The sequence below is a fragment of the Hyla sarda genome, unplaced genomic scaffold (genome assembly GCF_029499605.1).
Source record: "Hyla sarda isolate aHylSar1 unplaced genomic scaffold, aHylSar1.hap1 scaffold_1596, whole genome shotgun sequence".
Lineage (NCBI taxonomy): Eukaryota > Metazoa > Chordata > Amphibia > Anura > Hylidae > Hyla > Hyla sarda.
The window spans coordinates 1-15,979 of NW_026608232.1; the positions used below are offsets into that span (position 1 = coordinate 1).

At 45.9% G+C, this 15,979-nt stretch overlaps 7 non-coding genes across 7 annotated transcripts; all 7 read right to left on the reverse strand.

Moving 5' to 3' along the window:
* Positions 1-455: 455 nt before the first annotated feature.
* Positions 456-646, reverse strand: LOC130310762 (U2 spliceosomal RNA). Its single transcript, XR_008859244.1, has one exon. It is a non-coding gene; the product is annotated as a U2 spliceosomal RNA (small nuclear RNA).
* A 2,103-nt stretch (positions 647-2,749) lies between these two features.
* LOC130310774 (U2 spliceosomal RNA) lies at positions 2,750-2,940 on the reverse strand. The gene has a single exon (XR_008859256.1). It is a non-coding gene; the product is annotated as a U2 spliceosomal RNA (small nuclear RNA).
* Positions 2,941-5,032: 2,092 nt separating this feature from the next.
* On the reverse strand, positions 5,033-5,223 carry LOC130310776 (U2 spliceosomal RNA). The gene has a single exon (XR_008859258.1). It is a non-coding gene; the product is annotated as a U2 spliceosomal RNA (small nuclear RNA).
* A 2,106-nt stretch (positions 5,224-7,329) lies between these two features.
* LOC130310741 (U2 spliceosomal RNA) lies at positions 7,330-7,520 on the reverse strand. The gene has a single exon (XR_008859223.1). It is a non-coding gene; the product is annotated as a U2 spliceosomal RNA (small nuclear RNA).
* A 2,085-nt stretch (positions 7,521-9,605) lies between these two features.
* On the reverse strand, positions 9,606-9,796 carry LOC130310742 (U2 spliceosomal RNA). Its single transcript, XR_008859224.1, has one exon. It is a non-coding gene; the product is annotated as a U2 spliceosomal RNA (small nuclear RNA).
* A 2,095-nt stretch (positions 9,797-11,891) lies between these two features.
* On the reverse strand, positions 11,892-12,082 carry LOC130310743 (U2 spliceosomal RNA). The gene has a single exon (XR_008859225.1). It is a non-coding gene; the product is annotated as a U2 spliceosomal RNA (small nuclear RNA).
* A 2,088-nt stretch (positions 12,083-14,170) lies between these two features.
* Positions 14,171-14,361, reverse strand: LOC130310744 (U2 spliceosomal RNA). The gene has a single exon (XR_008859226.1). It is a non-coding gene; the product is annotated as a U2 spliceosomal RNA (small nuclear RNA).
* Positions 14,362-15,979: the final 1,618 nt, after the last annotated feature.

The following is a 15,979-nucleotide window of genomic DNA, read 5'->3' on the forward strand; positions in this document are numbered from 1 at the left end:
TTACATAGTTACATAGTTAGTACGGTCGAAAAAAGACATATGTCCATCAAGTTCAACCAGGGAATTAAGGGGTAGGGGTGTGGCGCGATATTGGGGAAGGGATGAGATTTTATATTTCTTCATAAGCATTAATCTTATTTTGTCAATTAGGAACATTCAGCACCCACCCGCTATCAAGGCAGCTGCCTATCATGTCATGCCCTACCTGCACAGGTGTGCTGGCTACTCAAATGATCCAATTAAGGAGGCCATTTAGTCAGCAGCAGCAGAAGTCCTGTGCCTGGACGCTCCAACAGGGGCCAGACACAAGCAGAAGCAGAAGCAGCAGAAGCAGCAGCAGCAGCACCACCTTTTGTTTTTTGGCTGCAGCAGCAAGGCCCACAGGGCTGGCTAGCTGGCTAGCCAGCAAGCAGGTAGCAATGAAAGTAGGAATCTTTCTTTTTAACCCTGTAAGGGGGTGGTGCACTGTACCCGAAGATACTGCCATATCGGGTCAATGCATAGGGCGACGGAAGCAAGCTTCGAAATCGGCCCCCGTTCTCAAAAATCCATTTAATATATGGTCCCCAGATAGGGGACGTATCAGATATTAAACTGATAAGAACAGATACTACACTTGATCTTAGCCAAAAGGCCGAGAAGCGATAACCGTGAAAGGGGCGGGCCCAACAAGGTCCCCTTCATGGGCACTATCACTGCTTGCTGTCAGGGAGGCTGCCAGACAATTTTCCATGCACACTCTGGGCTGGGGGGCAGTCAACCACCAGTACACACAGCAGAACCTAAACCCATACCATTATTGCTAAGCAGCAAGACAGGGGCCCATTGCACTCCCACGGGGCCTTTTTAAATGCAATCCATAACCCGGATTTGCCAGGAACCCTTCTTACTCCTCCTACTTGCATGTGACACTGGGCTTAGGATCTGCATAGGAAACACACACACAAGCACACACCTACCTTTGTTGCCTGCAGATGCCTCCTTGGCTGTCCCCAAACGGTATCAAACCAACACCCACGGGAAGCTGTAAGCATAGAGGACATGCCTGCACCCCATTGGACTTACCTGTGTGGGTTAAATCCGGGTTATTTGACAACCTATGGCGGTGATGGTTCTGCTCAGGCAGAGCAGTGCTGATGCTCCTCATAAAGCTGTCGCTGCTGTGAAGGTTCTAGGTGACATCACAAATCCCTATGGTTACATACACAACAAAGCTGGGTTGTTGTTGTTTACACTCTGCAAGGCCTGTGGAAGTGAGTGACATCATAGCACTGTAGTTCTGAGGGTTCTAGATGGATGCAACAATCTCCTGTTGCTTCTATGAAGGCCATAATAGACGACATCACCAAACAGCTCCATAGTCACATACACAGCAAAGGAGAGATGTTGTTTACACCTAGTGATGTCAGTGGTATTGAGTGACATCACAGCACAGTGCTAAGGCTCCTGGGCCTGGACACAGCAGCGGCTGCAATATCTCAACGGAGAATACGTTTATATATATGTGTGTGTGTGCGCGTATATATATATATATATACATATATATATATATATATATATATATATATATATTTCTCCGCCGAAATCACTTTTAAACCCATTTCCACCTTTTTTTCCCTTCTCTTCCTCTTACTTTTTTTTCACGTTTTTTTACGTTTTTCTCCTTTTCGCCTCTTTTCTGGGCGTATTATTCTTCTTTTTCTTCTTTTTTTTCGTCTAATGCATACCCCATCAGTGCAGCAATGCTTATTCAATACCGCCAGCAGATGGAGACACTGGGGGATAATTTTCTAAGGATTTATACTGATTTTTCCTGTCTGAATTTGTCGCACAGAAAGTTGCAGGCCAAATATGTGTGACATTTCTGCGACTTTAGCTTCTAGAGCATTTTTACAACATTATACATAGGTGCTGAATACATAAAAAGCGACTGTTCAGCGACAGACAAGTCGCATCGGCTGAAAGTAGGCCAGAATGTCAGTCCATGTTGGAGCAGGTTTAGATACAGTCTAAAGTATAGATCTCAAAGTCTGTGCACAGAATTTAGCAAGGGCCTCGCACCTTCTGATGCATCAGGTAGGTGCACAATAGCATAGCCTAACCCTCTGTACTTTGGTCTATATTGATGTGGGACATAGACAGCCAGCTGATGACCAATCCATTAGTGCAATGGATGGCTGGAAGCATTTGTCTTTGCCTTTGCAATACCACAGAAGCAATGCATGGTCAATGTACAGCAATGACACACCTGTGTGAACAGCCAGGAGACCCCCCCCCCCCCCCCCCATGTTATGTTACATAGTTACATAGTTAGTACGGTCGAAAAAAGACATATGTCCATCAAGTTCAACCAGGGAATTAAGGGGTAGGGGTGTGGCGCGATATTGGGGAAGGGATGAGATTTTATATTTCTTCATAAGCATTAATCTTATTTTGTCAATTAGGAACATTCAGCACCCACCCGCTATCAAGGCAGCTGCCTATCATGTCATGCCCTACCTGCACAGGTGTGCTGGCTACTCAAATGATCCAATTAAGGAGGCCATTTAGTCAGCAGCAGCAGAAGTCCTGTGCCTGGACGCTCCAACAGGGGCCAGACACAAGCAGAAGCAGAAGCAGCAGAAGCAGCAGCAGCAGCACCACCTTTTGTTTTTTGGCTGCAGCAGCAAGGCCCACAGGGCTGGCTAGCTGGCTAGCCAGCAAGCAGGTAGCAATGAAAGTAGGAATCTTTCTTTTTAACCCTGTAAGGGGGTGGTGCACTGTACCCGAAGATACTGCCATATCGGGTCAATGCATAGGGCGACGGAAGCAAGCTTCGAAATCGGCCCCCGTTCTCAAAAATCCATTTAATATATGGTCCCCAGATAGGGGACGTATCAGATATTAAACTGATAAGAACAGATACTACACTTGATCTTAGCCAAAAGGCCGAGAAGCGATAACCGTGAAAGGGGCGGGCCCAACAAGGTCCCCTTCATGGGCACTATCACTGCTTGCTGTCAGGGAGGCTGCCAGACAATTTTCCATGCACACTCTGGGCTGGGGGGCAGTCAACCACCAGTACACACAGCAGAACCTAAACCCATACCATTATTGCTAAGCAGCAAGACAGGGGCCCATTGCACTCCCACGGGGCCTTTTTAAATGCAATCCATAACCCGGATTTGCCAGGAACCCTTCTTACTCCTCCTACTTGCATGTGACACTGGGCTTAGGATCTGCATAGGAAACACACACACAAGCACACACCTACCTTTGTTGCCTGCAGATGCCTCCTTGGCTGTCCCCAAACGGTATCAAACCAACACCCACGGGAAGCTGTAAGCATAGAGGACATGCCTGCACCCCATTGGACTTACCTGTGTGGGTTAAATCCGGGTTATTTGACAACCTATGGCGGTGATGGTTCTGCTCAGGCAGAGCAGTGCTGATGCTCCTCATAAAGCTGTCGCTGCTGTGAAGGTTCTAGGTGACATCACAAATCCCTATGGTTACATACACAACAAAGCTGGGTTGTTGTTGTTTACACTCTGCAAGGCCTGTGGAAGTGAGTGACATCATAGCACTGTAGTTCTGAGGGTTCTAGATGGATGCAACAATCTCCTGTTGCTTCTATGAAGGCCATAATAGACGACATCACCAAACAGCTCCATAGTCACATACACAGCAAAGGAGAGATGTTGTTTACACCTAGTGATGTCAGTGGTATTGAGTGACATCACAGCACAGTGCTAAGGCTCCTGGGCCTGGACACAGCAGCGGCTGCAATATCTCAACGGAGAATACGTTTATATATATGTGTGTGTGTGCGCGTATATATATATATATATACATATATATATATATATATATATATATATATATATTTCTCCGCCGAAATCACTTTTAAACCCATTTCCACCTTTTTTTCCCTTCTCTTCCTCTTACTTTTTTTTCACGTTTTTTTACGTTTTTCTCCTTTTCGCCTCTTTTCTGGGCGTATTATTCTTCTTTTTCTTCTTTTTTTTCGTCTAATGCATACCCCATCAGTGCAGCAATGCTTATTCAATACCGCCAGCAGATGGAGACACTGGGGGATAATTTTCTAAGGATTTATACTGATTTTTCCTGTCTGAATTTGTCGCACAGAAAGTTGCAGGCCAAATATGTGTGACATTTCTGCGACTTTAGCTTCTAGAGCATTTTTACAACATTATACATAGGTGCTGAATACATAAAAAGCGACTGTTCAGCGACAGACAAGTCGCATCGGCTGAAAGTAGGCCAGAATGTCAGTCCATGTTGGAGCAGGTTTAGATACAGTCTAAAGTATAGATCTCAAAGTCTGTGCACAGAATTTAGCAAGGGCCTCGCACCTTCTGATGCATCAGGTAGGTGCACAATAGCATAGCCTAACCCTCTGTACTTTGGTCTATATTGATGCTGGACATAGACAGCCAGCTGATGACCAATCCATTAGTGCAATGGATGGCTGGAAGCATTTGTCTTTGCCTTTGCAATACCACAGAAGCAATGCATGGTCAATGTACAGCAATGACACACCTGTGTGAACAGCCAGGAGACCCCCCCATGTTATGTTACATAGTTACATAGTTAGTACGGTCGAAAAAAGACATATGTCCATCAAGTTCAACCAGGGAATTAAGGGGTAGGGGTGTGGCGCGATATTGGGGAAGGGATGAGATTTTATATTTCTTCATAAGCATTAATCTTATTTTGTCAATTAGGAACATTCAGCACCCACCCGCTATCAAGGCAGCTGCCTATCATGTCATGCCCTACCTGCACAGGTGTGCTGGCTACTCAAATGATCCAATTAAGGAGGCCATTTAGTCAGCAGCAGCAGAAGTCCTGTGCCTGGACGCTCCAACAGGGGCCAGACACAAGCAGAAGCAGAAGCAGCAGAAGCAGCAGCAGCAGCACCACCTTTTGTTTTTTGGCTGCAGCAGCAAGGCCCACAGGGCTGGCTAGCTGGCTAGCCAGCAAGCAGGTAGCAATGAAAGTAGGAATCTTTCTTTTTAACCCTGTAAGGGGGTGGTGCACTGTACCCGAAGATACTGCCATATCGGGTCAATGCATAGGGCGACGGAAGCAAGCTTCGAAATCGGCCCCCGTTCTCAAAAATCCATTTAATATATGGTCCCCAGATAGGGGACGTATCAGATATTAAACTGATAAGAACAGATACTACACTTGATCTTAGCCAAAAGGCCGAGAAGCGATAACCGTGAAAGGGGCGGGCCCAACAAGGTCCCCTTCATGGGCACTATCACTGCTTGCTGTCAGGGAGGCTGCCAGACAATTTTCCATGCACACTCTGGGCTGGGGGGCAGTCAACCACCAGTACACACAGCAGAACCTAAACCCATACCATTATTGCTAAGCAGCAAGACAGGGGCCCATTGCACTCCCACGGGGCCTTTTTAAATGCAATCCATAACCCGGATTTGCCAGGAACCCTTCTTACTCCTCCTACTTGCATGTGACACTGGGCTTAGGATCTGCATAGGAAACACACACACAAGCACACACCTACCTTTGTTGCCTGCAGATGCCTCCTTGGCTGTCCCCAAACGGTATCAAACCAACACCCACGGGAAGCTGTAAGCATAGAGGACATGCCTGCACCCCATTGGACTTACCTGTGTGGGTTAAATCCGGGTTATTTGACAACCTATGGCGGTGATGGTTCTGCTCAGGCAGAGCAGTGCTGATGCTCCTCATAAAGCTGTCGCTGCTGTGAAGGTTCTAGGTGACATCACAAATCCCTATGGTTACATACACAACAAAGCTGGGTTGTTGTTGTTTACACTCTGCAAGGCCTGTGGAAGTGAGTGACATCATAGCACTGTAGTTCTGAGGGTTCTAGATGGATGCAACAATCTCCTGTTGCTTCTATGAAGGCCATAATAGACGACATCACCAAACAGCTCCATAGTCACATACACAGCAAAGGAGAGATGTTGTTTACACCTAGTGATGTCAGTGGTATTGAGTGACATCACAGCACAGTGCTAAGGCTCCTGGGCCTGGACACAGCAGCGGCTGCAATATCTCAACGGAGAATACGTTTATATATATGTGTGTGTGTGCGCGTATATATATATATATATACATATATATATATATATATATATATATATATATATATATTTCTCCGCCGAAATCACTTTTAAACCCATTTCCACCTTTTTTTCCCTTCTCTTCCTCTTACTTTTTTTTCACGTTTTTTTACGTTTTTCTCCTTTTCGCCTCTTTTCTGGGCGTATTATTCTTCTTTTTCTTCTTTTTTTTCGTCTAATGCATACCCCATCAGTGCAGCAATGCTTATTCAATACCGCCAGCAGATGGAGACACTGGGGGATAATTTTCTAAGGATTTATACTGATTTTTCCTGTCTGAATTTGTCGCACAGAAAGTTGCAGGCCAAATATGTGTGACATTTCTGCGACTTTAGCTTCTAGAGCATTTTTACAACATTATACATAGGTGCTGAATACATAAAAAGCGACTGTTCAGCGACAGACAAGTCGCATCGGCTGAAAGTAGGCCAGAATGTCAGTCCATGTTGGAGCAGGTTTAGATACAGTCTAAAGTATAGATCTCAAAGTCTGTGCACAGAATTTAGCAAGGGCCTCGCACCTTCTGATGCATCAGGTAGGTGCACAATAGCATAGCCTAACCCTCTGTACTTTGGTCTATATTGATGTGGGACATAGACAGCCAGCTGATGACCAATCCATTAGTGCAATGGATGGCTGGAAGCATTTGTCTTTGCCTTTGCAATACCACAGAAGCAATGCATGGTCAATGTACAGCAATGACACACCTGTGTGAACAGCCAGGAGACCCCCCCCCCCCCCCCCATGTTATGTTACATAGTTACATAGTTAGTACGGTCGAAAAAAGACATATGTCCATCAAGTTCAACCAGGGAATTAAGGGGTAGGGGTGTGGCGCGATATTGGGGAAGGGATGAGATTTTATATTTCTTCATAAGCATTAATCTTATTTTGTCAATTAGGAACATTCAGCACCCACCCGCTATCAAGGCAGCTGCCTATCATGTCATGCCCTACCTGCACAGGTGTGCTGGCTACTCAAATGATCCAATTAAGGAGGCCATTTAGTCAGCAGCAGCAGAAGTCCTGTGCCTGGACGCTCCAACAGGGGCCAGACACAAGCAGAAGCAGAAGCAGCAGAAGCAGCAGCAGCAGCACCACCTTTTGTTTTTTGGCTGCAGCAGCAAGGCCCACAGGGCTGGCTAGCTGGCTAGCCAGCAAGCAGGTAGCAATGAAAGTAGGAATCTTTCTTTTTAACCCTGTAAGGGGGTGGTGCACTGTACCCGAAGATACTGCCATATCGGGTCAATGCATAGGGCGACGGAAGCAAGCTTCGAAATCGGCCCCCGTTCTCAAAAATCCATTTAATATATGGTCCCCAGATAGGGGACGTATCAGATATTAAACTGATAAGAACAGATACTACACTTGATCTTAGCCAAAAGGCCGAGAAGCGATAACCGTGAAAGGGGCGGGCCCAACAAGGTCCCCTTCATGGGCACTATCACTGCTTGCTGTCAGGGAGGCTGCCAGACAATTTTCCATGCACACTCTGGGCTGGGGGGCAGTCAACCACCAGTACACACAGCAGAACCTAAACCCATACCATTATTGCTAAGCAGCAAGACAGGGGCCCATTGCACTCCCACGGGGCCTTTTTAAATGCAATCCATAACCCGGATTTGCCAGGAACCCTTCTTACTCCTCCTACTTGCATGTGACACTGGGCTTAGGATCTGCATAGGAAACACACACACAAGCACACACCTACCTTTGTTGCCTGCAGATGCCTCCTTGGCTGTCCCCAAACGGTATCAAACCAACACCCACGGGAAGCTGTAAGCATAGAGGACATGCCTGCACCCCATTGGACTTACCTGTGTGGGTTAAATCCGGGTTATTTGACAACCTATGGCGGTGATGGTTCTGCTCAGGCAGAGCAGTGCTGATGCTCCTCATAAAGCTGTCGCTGCTGTGAAGGTTCTAGGTGACATCACAAATCCCTATGGTTACATACACAACAAAGCTGGGTTGTTGTTGTTTACACTCTGCAAGGCCTGTGGAAGTGAGTGACATCATAGCACTGTAGTTCTGAGGGTTCTAGATGGATGCAACAATCTCCTGTTGCTTCTATGAAGGCCATAATAGACGACATCACCAAACAGCTCCATAGTCACATACACAGCAAAGGAGAGATGTTGTTTACACCTAGTGATGTCAGTGGTATTGAGTGACATCACAGCACAGTGCTAAGGCTCCTGGGCCTGGACACAGCAGCGGCTGCAATATCTCAACGGAGAATACGTTTATATATATGTGTGTGTGTGCGCGTATATATATATATATATATATATATATATATATATATATATATTTCTCCGCCGAAATCACTTTTAAACCCATTTCCACCTTTTTTTCCCTTCTCTTCCTCTTACTTTTTTTTCACGTTTTTTTACGTTTTTCTCCTTTTCGCCTCTTTTCTGGGCGTATTATTCTTCTTTTTCTTCTTTTTTTTCGTCTAATGCATACCCCATCAGTGCAGCAATGCTTATTCAATACCGCCAGCAGATGGAGACACTGGGGGATAATTTTCTAAGGATTTATACTGATTTTTCCTGTCTGAATTTGTCGCACAGAAAGTTGCAGGCCAAATATGTGTGACATTTCTGCGACTTTAGCTTCTAGAGCATTTTTACAACATTATACATAGGTGCTGAATACATAAAAAGCGACTGTTCAGCGACAGACAAGTCGCATCGGCTGAAAGTAGGCCAGAATGTCAGTCCATGTTGGAGCAGGTTTAGATACAGTCTAAAGTATAGATCTCAAAGTCTGTGCACAGAATTTAGCAAGGGCCTCGCACCTTCTGATGCATCAGGTAGGTGCACAATAGCATAGCCTAACCCTCTGTACTTTGGTCTATATTGATGCTGGACATAGACAGCCAGCTGATGACCAATCCATTAGTGCAATGGATGGCTGGAAGCATTTGTCTTTGCCTTTGCAATACCACAGAAGCAATGCATGGTCAATGTACAGCAATGACACACCTGTGTGAACAGCCAGGAGACCCCCCCCCCATGTTATGTTACATAGTTACATAGTTAGTACGGTCGAAAAAAGACATATGTCCATCAAGTTCAACCAGGGAATTAAGGGGTAGGGGTGTGGCGCGATATTGGGGAAGGGATGAGATTTTATATTTCTTCATAAGCATTAATCTTATTTTGTCAATTAGGAACATTCAGCACCCACCCGCTATCAAGGCAGCTGCCTATCATGTCATGCCCTACCTGCACAGGTGTGCTGGCTACTCAAATGATCCAATTAAGGAGGCCATTTAGTCAGCAGCAGCAGAAGTCCTGTGCCTGGACGCTCCAACAGGGGCCAGACACAAGCAGAAGCAGAAGCAGCAGAAGCAGCAGCAGCAGCACCACCTTTTGTTTTTTGGCTGCAGCAGCAAGGCCCACAGGGCTGGCTAGCTGGCTAGCCAGCAAGCAGGTAGCAATGAAAGTAGGAATCTTTCTTTTTAACCCTGTAAGGGGGTGGTGCACTGTACCCGAAGATACTGCCATATCGGGTCAATGCATAGGGCGACGGAAGCAAGCTTCGAAATCGGCCCCCGTTCTCAAAAATCCATTTAATATATGGTCCCCAGATAGGGGACGTATCAGATATTAAACTGATAAGAACAGATACTACACTTGATCTTAGCCAAAAGGCCGAGAAGCGATAACCGTGAAAGGGGCGGGCCCAACAAGGTCCCCTTCATGGGCACTATCACTGCTTGCTGTCAGGGAGGCTGCCAGACAATTTTCCATGCACACTCTGGGCTGGGGGGCAGTCAACCACCAGTACACACAGCAGAACCTAAACCCATACCATTATTGCTAAGCAGCAAGACAGGGGCCCATTGCACTCCCACGGGGCCTTTTTAAATGCAATCCATAACCCGGATTTGCCAGGAACCCTTCTTACTCCTCCTACTTGCATGTGACACTGGGCTTAGGATCTGCATAGGAAACACACACACAAGCACACACCTACCTTTGTTGCCTGCAGATGCCTCCTTGGCTGTCCCCAAACGGTATCAAACCAACACCCACGGGAAGCTGTAAGCATAGAGGACATGCCTGCACCCCATTGGACTTACCTGTGTGGGTTAAATCCGGGTTATTTGACAACCTATGGCGGTGATGGTTCTGCTCAGGCAGAGCAGTGCTGATGCTCCTCATAAAGCTGTCGCTGCTGTGAAGGTTCTAGGTGACATCACAAATCCCTATGGTTACATACACAACAAAGCTGGGTTGTTGTTGTTTACACTCTGCAAGGCCTGTGGAAGTGAGTGACATCATAGCACTGTAGTTCTGAGGGTTCTAGATGGATGCAACAATCTCCTGTTGCTTCTATGAAGGCCATAATAGACGACATCACCAAACAGCTCCATAGTCACATACACAGCAAAGGAGAGATGTTGTTTACACCTAGTGATGTCAGTGGTATTGAGTGACATCACAGCACAGTGCTAAGGCTCCTGGGCCTGGACACAGCAGCGGCTGCAATATCTCAACGGAGAATACGTTTATATATATGTGTGTGTGTGCGCGTATATATATATATATATATATATATATATATATATATATATATATATTTCTCCGCCGAAATCACTTTTAAACCCATTTCCACCTTTTTTTCCCTTCTCTTCCTCTTACTTTTTTTTCACGTTTTTTTACGTTTTTCTCCTTTTCGCCTCTTTTCTGGGCGTATTATTCTTCTTTTTCTTCTTTTTTTTCGTCTAATGCATACCCCATCAGTGCAGCAATGCTTATTCAATACCGCCAGCAGATGGAGACACTGGGGGATAATTTTCTAAGGATTTATACTGATTTTTCCTGTCTGAATTTGTCGCACAGAAAGTTGCAGGCCAAATATGTGTGACATTTCTGCGACTTTAGCTTCTAGAGCATTTTTACAACATTATACATAGGTGCTGAATACATAAAAAGCGACTGTTCAGCGACAGACAAGTCGCATCGGCTGAAAGTAGGCCAGAATGTCAGTCCATGTTGGAGCAGGTTTAGATACAGTCTAAAGTATAGATCTCAAAGTCTGTGCACAGAATTTAGCAAGGGCCTCGCACCTTCTGATGCATCAGGTAGGTGCACAATAGCATAGCCTAACCCTCTGTACTTTGGTCTATATTGATGCGGGACATAGACAGCCAGCTGATGACCAATCCATTAGTGCAATGGATGGCTGGAAGCATTTGTCTTTGCCTTTGCAATACCACAGAAGCAATGCATGGTCAATGTACAGCAATGACACACCTGTGTGAACAGCCAGGAGCCCCCCCCCCCCCCCCCATGTTATGTTACATAGTTACATAGTTAGTACGGTCGAAAAAAGACATATGTCCATCAAGTTCAACCAGGGAATTAAGGGGTAGGGGTGTGGCGCGATATTGGGGAAGGGATGAGATTTTATATTTCTTCATAAGCATTAATCTTATTTTGTCAATTAGGAACATTCAGCACCCACCCGCTATCAAGGCAGCTGCCTATCATGTCATGCCCTACCTGCACAGGTGTGCTGGCTACTCAAATGATCCAATTAAGGAGGCCATTTAGTCAGCAGCAGCAGAAGTCCTGTGCCTGGACGCTCCAACAGGGGCCAGACACAAGCAGAAGCAGAAGCAGCAGAAGCAGCAGCAGCAGCACCACCTTTTGTTTTTTGGCTGCAGCAGCAAGGCCCACAGGGCTGGCTAGCTGGCTAGCCAGCAAGCAGGTAGCAATGAAAGTAGGAATCTTTCTTTTTAACCCTGTAAGGGGGTGGTGCACTGTACCCGAAGATACTGCCATATCGGGTCAATGCATAGGGCGACGGAAGCAAGCTTCGAAATCGGCCCCCGTTCTCAAAAATCCATTTAATATATGGTCCCCAGATAGGGGACGTATCAGATATTAAACTGATAAGAACAGATACTACACTTGATCTTAGCCAAAAGGCCGAGAAGCGATAACCGTGAAAGGGGCGGGCCCAACAAGGTCCCCTTCATGGGCACTATCACTGCTTGCTGTCAGGGAGGCTGCCAGACAATTTTCCATGCACACTCTGGGCTGGGGGGCAGTCAACCACCAGTACACACAGCAGAACCTAAACCCATACCATTATTGCTAAGCAGCAAGACAGGGGCCCATTGCACTCCCACGGGGCCTTTTTAAATGCAATCCATAACCCGGATTTGCCAGGAACCCTTCTTACTCCTCCTACTTGCATGTGACACTGGGCTTAGGATCTGCATAGGAAACACACACACAAGCACACACCTACCTTTGTTGCCTGCAGATGCCTCCTTGGCTGTCCCCAAACGGTATCAAACCAACACCCACGGGAAGCTGTAAGCATAGAGGACATGCCTGCACCCCATTGGACTTACCTGTGTGGGTTAAATCCGGGTTATTTGACAACCTATGGCGGTGATGGTTCTGCTCAGGCAGAGCAGTGCTGATGCTCCTCATAAAGCTGTCGCTGCTGTGAAGGTTCTAGGTGACATCACAAATCCCTATGGTTACATACACAACAAAGCTGGGTTGTTGTTGTTTACACTCTGCAAGGCCTGTGGAAGTGAGTGACATCATAGCACTGTAGTTCTGAGGGTTCTAGATGGATGCAACAATCTCCTGTTGCTTCTATGAAGGCCATAATAGACGACATCACCAAACAGCTCCATAGTCACATACACAGCAAAGGAGAGATGTTGTTTACACCTAGTGATGTCAGTGGTATTGAGTGACATCACAGCACAGTGCTAAGGCTCCTGGGCCTGGACACAGCAGCGGCTGCAATATCTCAACGGAGAATACGTTTATATATATGTGTGTGTGTGCGCGTATATATATATATATATATATATATATATATATATATTTCTCCGCCGAAATCACTTTTAAACCCATTTCCACCTTTTTTTCCCTTCTCTTCCTCTTACTTTTTTTTCACGTTTTTTTACGTTTTTCTCCTTTTCGCCTCTTTTCTGGGCGTATTATTCTTCTTTTTCTTCTTTTTTTTCGTCTAATGCATACCCAATCAGTGCAGCAATGCTTATTCAATACCGCCAGCAGATGGAGACACTGGGGGATAATTTTCTAAGGATTTATACTGATTTTTCCAGTCTGAATTTGTCGCACAGAAAGTTGCAGGCCAAATATGTGTGACATTTCTGCGACTTTAGCTTCTAGAGCATTTTTACAACATTATACATAGGTGCTGAATACATAAAAAGCGACTGTTCAGCGACAGACAAGTCGCATCGGCTGAAAGTAGGCCAGAATGTCAGTCCATGTTGGAGCAGGTTTAGATACAGTCTAAAGTATAGATCTCAAAGTCTGTGCACAGAATTTAGCAAGGGCCTCGCACCTTCTGATGCATCAGGTAGGTGCACAATAGCATAGCCTAACCCTCTGTACTTTGGTCTATATTGATGCGGGACATAGACAGCCAGCTGATGACCAATCCATTAGTGCAATGGATGGCTGGAAGCATTTGTCTTTGCCTTTGCAATACCACAGAAGCAATGCATGGTCAATGTACAGCAATGACACACCTGTGTGAACAGCCAGGAGACCCCCCCCCCCCCCCCCCCATGTTATGTTACATAGTTACATAGTTAGTACGGTCGAAAAAAGACATATGTCCATCAAGTTCAACCAGGGAATTAAGGGGTAGGGGTGTGGCGCGATATTGGGGAAGGGATGAGATTTTATATTTCTTCATAAGCATTAATCTTATTTTGTCAATTAGGAACATTCAGCACCCACCCGCTATCAAGGCAGCTGCCTATCATGTCATGCCCTACCTGCACAGGTGTGCTGGCTACTCAAATGATCCAATTAAGGAGGCCATTTAGTCAGCAGCAGCAGAAGTCCTGTGCCTGGACGCTCCAACAGGGGCCAGACACAAGCAGAAGCAGAAGCAGCAGAAGCAGCAGCAGCAGCACCACCTTTTGTTTTTTGGCTGCAGCAGCAAGGCCCACAGGGCTGGCTAGCTGGCTAGCCAGCAAGCAGGTAGCAATGAAAGTAGGAATCTTTCTTTTTAACCCTGTAAGGGGGTGGTGCACTGTACCCGAAGATACTGCCATATCGGGTCAATGCATAGGGCGACGGAAGCAAGCTTCGAAATCGGCCCCCGTTCTCAAAAATCCATTTAATATATGGTCCCCAGATAGGGGACGTATCAGATATTAAACTGATAAGAACAGATACTACACTTGATCTTAGCCAAAAGGCCGAGAAGCGATAACCGTGAAAGGGGCGGGCCCAACAAGGTCCCCTTCATGGGCACTATCACTGCTTGCTGTCAGGGAGGCTGCCAGACAATTTTCCATGCACACTCTGGGCTGGGGGGCAGTCAACCACCAGTACACACAGCAGAACCTAAACCCATACCATTATTGCTAAGCAGCAAGACAGGGGCCCATTGCACTCCCACGGGGCCTTTTTAAATGCAATCCATAACCCGGATTTGCCAGGAACCCTTCTTACTCCTCCTACTTGCATGTGACACTGGGCTTAGGATCTGCATAGGAAACACACACACAAGCACACACCTACCTTTGTTGCCTGCAGATGCCTCCTTGGCTGTCCCCAAACGGTATCAAACCAACACCCACGGGAAGCTGTAAGCATAGAGGACATGCCTGCACCCCATTGGACTTACCTGTGTGGGTTAAATCCGGGTTATTTGACAACCTATGGCGGTGATGGTTCTGCTCAGGCAGAGCAGTGCTGATGCTCCTCATAAAGCTGTCGCTGCTGTGAAGGTTCTAGGTGACATCACAAATCCCTATGGTTACATACACAACAAAGCTGGGTTGTTGTTGTTTACACTCTGCAAGGCCTGTGGAAGTGAGTGACATCATAGCACTGTAGTTCTGAGGGTTCTAGATGGATGCAACAATCTCCTGTTGCTTCTATGAAGGCCATAATAGACGACATCACCAAACAGCTCCATAGTCACATACACAGCAAAGGAGAGATGTTGTTTACACCTAGTGATGTCAGTGGTATTGAGTGACATCACAGCACAGTGCTAAGGCTCCTGGGCCTGGACACAGCAGCGGCTGCAATATCTCAACGGAGAATACGTTTATATATATGTGTGTGTGTGCGCGTATATATATATATATATATATATATATATATATATATATATATATTTCTCCGCCGAAATCACTTTTAAACCCATTTCCACCTTTTTTTCCCTTCTCTTCCTCTTACTTTTTTTTCAAGTTTTTTTACGTTTTTCTCCTTTTCGCCTCTTTTCTGGGCGTATTTTTCTTCTTTTTCTTCTTTTTTTTCGTCTAATGCATACCCCATCAGTGCAGCAATGCTTATTCAATACCGCCAGCAGATGGAGACACTGGGGGATAATTTTCTAAGGATTTATACTGATTTTTCCTGTCTGAATTTGTCGCACAGAAAGTTGCAGGCCAAATATGTGTGACATTTCTGCGACTTTAGCTTCTAGAGCATTTTTACAACATTATACATAGGTGCTGAATACATAAAAAGCGACTGTTCAGCGACAGACAAGTCGCATCGGCTGAAAGTAGGCCAGAATGTCAGTCCATGTTGGAGCAGGTTTAGATACAGTCTAAAGTATAGATCTCAAAGTCTGTGCACAGAATTTAGCAAGGGCCTCGCACCTTCTGATGCATCAGGTAGGTGCACAATAGCATAGCCTAACCCTCTGTACTTTGGTCTATATTGATGCGGGACATAGACAGCCAGCTGATGACCAATCCATTAGTGCAATGGATGGCTGGAAGCATTTGTCTTTGCCTTTGCAATACCACAGAAGCAATGCATGGTCAATGTACAGCAATGACACACCTGTGTGAACAGCCAGGAGACCCC